We start from the raw sequence: 8823 nt of genomic DNA, 5'->3' as shown, positions 1-8823 counted from the left end.
CACAGTGGTTGGTCGACTAGAAAACAATTTCGTTGTCGGTGCGAATGCTGTCTTGAGCATTAATACATAGATGCCTAGTCTAAAATGAGAATCGACACCCAATTTCATGCCTTGGAGTAAGGCCGGGGGCGGTAGACGAAAGGACCGTGCCCATATAAAATTCGAGAGTCTAAATGTTCACAAAGATATTTACTTAGTCTCTCCCACCCATAGCAGCGAGATCTCTTGATTAATAGTTGATTAGGAATGACTAATTAAATTAAACTTAATGAATCAGTTGTGCAGCCCAAGTCTAGTTGAATGTGAACGTAAAGGTCACACGCAAATTATTGAGGAGGAAAAGTAATTAATTTGAAATTAATTCCAAAAAATATAAATAATTGAATTATTTACATGTGGGATGATCCATTCGATGGATAACCTAAGATTAAATTAATTGAACAATTTAACTGGACTTATCTTAATTAATAAATTAGATTTATTAATTAGGAATATTTTGGCTTATGTCTTTAATTTGACTACATGACAATGCGCCTAATTTTAGTTTGGATTTTATCTAATTGGATTTCATGAAATTCATTGGAATTTTGGTCTTATTTTAATTTATTTAGAAGAAAATCCAATCTACTAAATTTAGAGCCCATCAGCTAAGGGTTGACTTTCAAGTAAGAAAGAGAGGAGTTGAACTCTTTCCTACTTGAAAACTTGAGATGATCGAGTTGCATTTTTGGAAAGTGCAACTTGACCATATATGGTGCCCTTTCTATCCTATTTCAATGGATGAGATACCATGTAAAAAAGAGCTTGACTTGAGGGACTGAATGGAATATATTGATAAGACATAATTTAACGCTCCTATGCATGTCTAATTTGAATATCTTGAAAGGATTTTATTGCATAGATCTTTGAATTATCTATCTTTCGAAAGTAGGAGTTGTTATGACAAGTTTTGATGAAAATAGTGGCAAAATGGATGCAACTAGACTTAAAAAATGATCGAGAGAAAGGAGGAGAAAAACATATTGCTCTTGTTGAATCAACTGCGAATTCGGGCCTATATTCTAAGGCTAAGGTAGTGGATGTGGATCCCGGATCAAGGGTAAATGGCTCTTTCTGATACAAAAAAGCACGTGCATGATTCCTAAGGGGCAAGCTTCACTAAGAATAAGAAAGAGTCTCCTGCTTTCATGCTCACAAGAGGGTCATTGGAAGGGGGCTTTCTGAGAGGGCTTTCGAAGCTAGGAAATCGGACTATTCTACCGCTACTGACTGACTGGACTTACATCCAGGGAGTGAATTCTCTAGGTTAGGTGAGCTCTTTGCTCCTGGTAGACCGGTTGGTGTTCATCAGTCATAAAGCTTCTTTTTTTGACTGACGTAATGGATTTTCCCTTCCTTCCTCCAATTCCAACAACCTAAATAGGGCGGCTTTCTACTTTATGCTGCTTTAAACTACCTCTAAACTATCTATTTCATATTCTCCCTGTCAGCTAACAATTTTCTTTCACTACTGCTAAAAGCTAACTAGGGGAATAAGTCAAGGCAACAAAGGCTGGAACTCTTCCTGCCAAACACAAGGGACCTACTTCTCATCCTAGGAGTTAGCAGGTATAAAAGAGTCCACTCCCTGTCTCTCTCTCCGAGTTTCTACTACTAAGTAGCACTTCTGCTATTCAATCATAGAATCGATTCCCATAATTTTGAACACTCAATAAGGCGTGATCATGCCATATTTATTACTCTAGTCTATCTGCACGAAAATGGTCAATTTGAAAAGATTTGTTACTACGATTTGTTTCCTTTTCCAGAACCCAAGTTGAAAGGCAAGATAGGATGTTTTTTGTGCTATAAAGCGGGTGTGAAGGCTGAAGATCAAGTATCCAATTTCATATTTTATCATTCTCTTAATTTAGGTCATCTCACCCCTTTCCTTCTTCTTAGTTTATATTTTTTAGAAAGAATGTTTACACACATGATGTGTAGCTAATTCTCTTTTCTGATTCAAGGGAAACGTTGAATCCATTTGTTATGTTTTGAGATCTTGGTTTTAATCTATTTTCATCGAGTATTTCTTGTCTTGATTTACTCCTTATGAAATGATTGATATTGATAGATCTGACAATTCGATTCAATATTAATTGTTCTACTGCTCCATAAGTTCAGTGATCCGTAATTGTCATGAATAAGTGGTACAAGTAGCAAGCAAATTAATTATGTGCTTCGCATGATTTATTTGTAGGGACGATAAAATTATGTCAAATGATTGCATCTATCCCAATTATTTAATCTAGGTTAAACTGTTTTTACCAATGCAAATGCTATTGTTGAATTGATACGGAACGCAATTGTGTCCAGTCATGAGATAATAAATTTTGATTTAGATGCTTTGGTCAAGTCAATTACAATAGAAAAATATGAATTTATTATGGATATCCTAATAGATCTCAAGGTTGAATGCTTGATTGTGAAATTAATCTTATGTGATCAATGATTAACATAATGATTGAGTGATATATTCTCTTGGTCGGCATCCTTCTCTACTGATTTTTTTCTAGCAACTTATTTTAATTTTCTATTAGTTTTATTAATGTGTAGTTAATTCTCAATCCAATCCCCCCATTTGGTTACTGCAACTTGATCTAGAAATTATTCTGTAGTTTTCTTGGGATTTGACCTGATTTAAGTACTACTACAGTTGTACGCTCAGTAATTAAATTTGAAGGCTTTGACAATTGGTCAAAATTTAGGCACCGTTGTCGGGGAACTACTTAGTTTCTTAGTCCGTTGTGTTATTTTTTTCCCCATTCCTTGCTAATCTTTTTGTTTTGCAAGAAACATTTGTACAGTACTTGATATTTGTGTAACTGTTGGTGGTGAATTTCTCTTTGAGGAGATTGAAAAAAGGATGGAAACAAGAGAATGGATCTCTACGATGGACGAGCATCATAAACACTATGGATTCCCATCATATTGGGGAGTAAATGCAAAAAGAGAATTTCCATCATATGATTCCTACTCTAATTTCTACAATCAAGGATGTCAAAGTCATTTCAGCTACTCGGATCAAGTAGAGCAACCGAGACATGAACCACCTCCATCTCCTACACAAGCTGATCTTATTTTGGTATGAGTTTAAAGTACATTGTTAAATCCCTTACTCTCACTACTCTTCAATTTCAACAAGATACAAAGGCAAGGTTGCAAGAGACAAATGCAAGGGACAAGGGCGAGCTTATAACTCTTGAGAAACCAAATATCTTAACTAGCCAAAACAATTAAAAAAATAGTAATTCAAGCATCCTAGAAGCTACCATCACAAACAAATACACATTCAATTGAGAACGTGGGTGCGATAACACCAAAAAGTGGAAAGGAGCTACACATAATTGAACAAGCATCGATAGAAGCCAAAGAAGACGATAAAAATCTCGAAGACACTGAAGCACAAAATAAAAAGGTAGAGTCTGATCTCATTCCACCTCATTTGCCTAACATTTATGCTCTTCCCTTTCCTTACAGGATGTTCAAATCAAATGAGAATGAGGAGGAAACTATCTGGGTGTAAGAGAATCATTGTCCACAATCATTTTTCAAGGAATATTCAAAAAGCAAAATGAACTAAAGTTGGATGGAAGAGAAGTTTTGAGAAACTATAAGGAGAAAACAAGGAGGTTTCGCTGATTTTATGATTTTAAAGAAGCTATTTGAGGTTGGGAAGAAGGTGCTATTCTATAAATTTCGCTTAAAGCTCATCCCTAAGTTGAGTTCTTCTTGGCTTGGTCATTTTGAAGGTGTTAATGTCTTTTCTCATGGTTTAGCAAGGATCAAAAGCATATACATGGGACAAATTTTCAAGGTGAATGACCATCGATTGAAACCATTTCTTGATGGCAACGAAGTAACAACCATCATTGGCATTGCATTGCCATCACTCCAATTATTAACACATTGAATAGAAAGCACTCTGTCGAGCATAACGACATAAAATAATTGCACTTGTTGGGAAGCAACTCAACTCTTTTATTTGCTTTCTTTCGATTTTTTTGAACTTTTTCAATTTTGTAGATCTGATCTTCACATAGGGCGTGATCAAGCTCTATCTTGAGCCAAAATCAGCTTTAAACCTCTGGTCCCAATAGATCACATTGGGTGATAAGGCATGATCACGCCTTGTCCCACATTTTGTTCTGTCTGCACCGTTCTCCAACATCACGCCTCTCACCATCTAATCACGCAGCATTGTTTGCTGCTGCTATTCTTCGCCTAGCTCAGACCCGCTCGAGCATTGCAGTCACAGTTGTGCTTCTACCACCTCCATCTACCGATTTGACACCACTCCAAATTTTAGGGACATTCTCTATTTCCTTTACTTTTCATTCTCTTGTTATATGTGGTGTTTTATGATACATTGAGGACAATGTATGTACTTGGTGTGGGGTTATGATATGATTGTGCTAATAATAGTTGATGATTAGTTTGGGGAACTTTGTGTGCTGATAATCGTGATGGATTGGAGACTTGATTTTCTGGTATATATTTCTTAAGATCGTGCATCAATGGAAGTATTGATCATATTGATGTGGGAGGCAATTTTTTGTGAAGAAAATATTTGGTTTTTGGCTTGGGGTTGAAAATTTCAAATTTTTTGAAAAATACCGAAACTTGTGCTTGAAATTAGTGTCTTGAGACAAAATGTGGAAATTATCCTATGACTTGAACTAATTTCCCTGAATGTTGTCTTTTAATATCTCTGAAATTGATATGAATTTGTGGTTTAAGTTGAGGTTAGTAGGAGGAGATGACACTAGTAGCATATAAAAATTGTGTGAAGCGTATACCATTGATTGCATTAAACGAACAATGTTCAAGAATCAATACTAGATTCTATGTGTGAGCTTTGGAGCCAAAGCACTTGCATTTAATATAATAGTGCCTATACATTTCTTTTGATTGAGGGCAACAAACATAGTGTGTGCATTCTAGAACATGCTTCATAAATATTTTTGTGAATTGATGTATAAAAAATGATAAGGGCATTTATGAATAGCTAATTGACCTTGAAAAGAGCCTACTCGGAATTCACTCTTAGAAAACTCTTTTGAGCCTTAACCTTTCTTTTCTCTGTTAAACCACATTACCAGAGCTATTCAGTGAATACAAACAAGCCCGACGGCCACCTAGGTGTGCATTAAAGGTTGATATTCGAAAGGCGTACGATACTGTGGAGTGGGACTTCCTATTATCTGTACTACAGTTATTTGGGTTCCCGGTTATGTTCAATAAATGGATTGAGGAGTGTGTCACAACACCCTCATTTTTGATTGGGATGAATGGCAAACCACATGGATTCTTTCCCGAGGCACGAGGACTGAGACAAGGTGATCCCCTCTCTCCATATCTCTTTGTGCTAGTAATGGAAGTGCTGCATATGGGGTTTCTACAACCGATAGAGCAGGATATGAATTTCACATACCATTGGAAATGTGAGGCATCCAGAATTTTTCAGTTAGGGTTTGCTGACGATCTGTTGTTGCTTTGTTTGGCTAACACAGAACCAGTTAGGGTCCTGAAAGATGGAGTAGATCGATTTGCTATATGGTCTGGACTTAGTCATCTCTCCCATTTTCTTCTTCTTAGTTATATTTTTTAGGAAGAATTTTAACACACATGTTGTGTAGCTAATTCTTTTTTTTGAGTCAATGGAACGTTGAACCCAACTGTTATGTTTTGAGATCTTGGTTTTAATCTATTTTCATCGAGTACTTTTGTCTTGATTTACATCATATGGAATAATTGATATTGATAGATCTGACATTTCGTTATTCTACTGCTATCCATGAGTTCAGTGATCCGTAATTATCATGAATAAGTGCTACAAGTAGCAAACAAATTAATTGTGTACTTCGCATGATTTATTTGTAGGGACAATGAACCTAGATTAGATGATTGCATCTATCTCAATTGTTTAATCTAGGTTCAATTGTTTTCACCAATGCAAATGCTATTGTTGAATTGATATGGAACACTATCATGCCCAGTCATAAGATAATAAGTTTTAATTTAAATTCTTGGGTCAAGTCAATTACAATAAGAAAACAAGAATTTATTATGCTATCCTAATAGATTTCATGATTGAATGATTGATTGTGAAATTAATCTTATGCGATTAATGATTAACATAACGATCGGGTGAGACATTCTCTTGGGTCAGAATACTTCTCTACTGATTTCTTTCTAGAAATTTATTTTAATTTTCTATTTATTTTTTATTAATGTGTCGTGAATTCTCAATCCAAACCCTCCCCATTTGGTTACTGCAACTTGATATAGAAATTAACCGTAGTTCTCTTGGGATTCAACTTGGTTCCACTATTGTTATAGTTGTAGGATCAATAATTAATTTTGACGGCTTTGACAACTGGTCATATATCTCGACACATTTCCACTTTCCCATACAAGCGACATAAGTGTATACCATAACTCTCCCTACTCTAGTGTGCAAATTAGCCGCACTCTCTACCATATATTCTCTTGCTCTCTTTGATCTAGTATCAACTGTTGAGTGTAAATAATCTTGATAAAGAGAATACCCTTACTCATAATGTAATCCTCTTTGACCATATTCTTCCAAATGGGTTTTGATTTCCTTTAGAAAGGAAATCAAAATCGTTTTCTCCATGTGTTGTGGATCATCTCTAGAAGGTTTGTAGTTTGAAATCTAAAATGAACAAATAAGAGATAGCTTTGCTGGTTGAAACAAAACAAAAAGAGATACCATTTACATTACTCATTTCTTTTTGTTTGTCGATATTATCTATAGTCTTATATGTCTGGATGTTTATTTTTTTATTATTCTTATATTACATTTAACACCTAGAAACCACCAAGCTTACACCCTTTAGTTGAATCAAAATTATAAATCACGCTCGTTTGCTTTTCCCTTTTTGCGCTTCCGCCGCGAGGCATTCCCAAACCGACCTCCCTTCATCTTTTATATTACACTTTAATTTATACTAAGAATAGTGCATCATAATTTTCCCTCAGTCCTTGCACGTTTTGCTTTCTTAGTATATTTGTCTCCCATTATCCATGTACGCAATCAACTGGTGATGTGTACGAAACAAAGAAAAAAGTAAAAAAATTGAGAGATCCTCAAGATTTTGCTGTCTTGCAAGGATGTATGCAGAAGCCAGAGAATTTCTGGGACTTGGTATATGTAAGATTAACTCCTCCAGGGTAAAGGAAATAAATTCCATTTAGAAGGTTCCTTTGCCAGTCTATATATACTAACAATGCAGAGACTAAATAAACTCAAAGTTGTTAACACTGTTTGGATAGTTTTAGACTGAGTGAGGCTGTTTAGTTATGTTCAGTTCATTCGTCTTGGCCCATTTTAAGACATCTTCAGAAAGGCCCTGACCTGACACTCTAGTGCTACTATTAGAGTGTGACACACATCACAGAAGTTGAATGCAAGTAAAATTAAATGCTAAAATTCACTGTCAGACAGCTTTGACCAATGAAACTAGCTCCAGATAATATGAAAAGTTGAAAAACTTCTTTAAGCATTTTCTCAAACCATACAAACAAAAGAATTCGAGCTACAACTTCTGTGTCCGTATACAGGAAAGATGGATAAAAGAAACTGCTCATACTCAGAACCAATTATAGCAACAAAGGAACCAAAATCCAAGCATAACTATATCTAGCAGCATATCTAAGAGAGAAAAGATTTACATGATTTCCAGATTGTGCTCCAAATCCAGAATGTTTGGTTTCATTTTCTGGGGAATATTTATATTCCCTCAAGAAGACATAAAATATTTTAAAAGCCTTTGGGGTTTTATTCCCCATAAATGCAGTGTGCTTCACTAAAATATTTTGAAAAAGGCTAATCAAGACTATATTATGCTATATTTATAAATATTGGGACCATCACATCGAAAAGTAATATATATATATATATATATATATATACATAGATTTATATCTTCCAAGCATTACATTAATATAGGAACAATACATAATAACATAAAGTTTCATCTGATACCACAAAGCGAACAAAATTTTTGCATGACATCTACAATAGAAAATATCCTTCCGAAAATGCAACTTTGTGCATTTTTCTCCAAGAATACATCACAATAAACATTTCCAAATAAAACCAAACACATTTTTTCCCACATTCATGGGCAACCCCCCCCCCCCACATTTTCCCAAAACATTTCCCCTAAAACCACCTAAAATGAAACCAATGTTCCCTTCGCTTGCATCTTCGGGCATTCCCTGAAATTTCAAGCCCGAGTTTGTTTTCAGGGGGCATCTATTGCCCTCTAAAAAGAGAAAAGAAGAAAATCATGTTCCTCTAAAGAACTAAGAAAAGGCTTGCCTAACGTTATTGTCTTTATTCAAATCTCATCTCTACAGCAGTCATATTATTCTCCATGTCATCTATCAAATTGCATCACAAATTTTCAATGAAAATGATCTGGTAAGCATGATGACTAATCTTGGTGAACAAAATAACTCTTATTAATATGAACCATATAGATGGCTACAGGCAACATAATTAGCCAAGTTCCAACTACACTATATTAGGAAAGATCACAGCTGAAAGAGCAAGACAATGAGGAGATGCAGGTGCTTATTAAATTAACATAGATACTTCTTGGGAGTATGATTATTCAAGTCTCAACAACTGTTCTGGCATTTAGATCACGGACAAATAAGTCTCTGTTCTTCCTGTTGTCTGAGCATTATTAAGTGGTACTAAATTATCAGCGTAAAAGAAAAGAAACTATCCTCCTTCACTCTCCTATAATT

This window comes from Sesamum indicum, linkage group LG6 (genome assembly GCF_026168435.1).
Source record: "Sesamum indicum cultivar Baizhima isolate 11 linkage group LG6, ASM2616843v1, whole genome shotgun sequence".
NCBI lineage: Eukaryota > Viridiplantae > Streptophyta > Magnoliopsida > Lamiales > Pedaliaceae > Sesamum > Sesamum indicum.
This window is presented reverse-complemented; position numbering follows the sequence as displayed.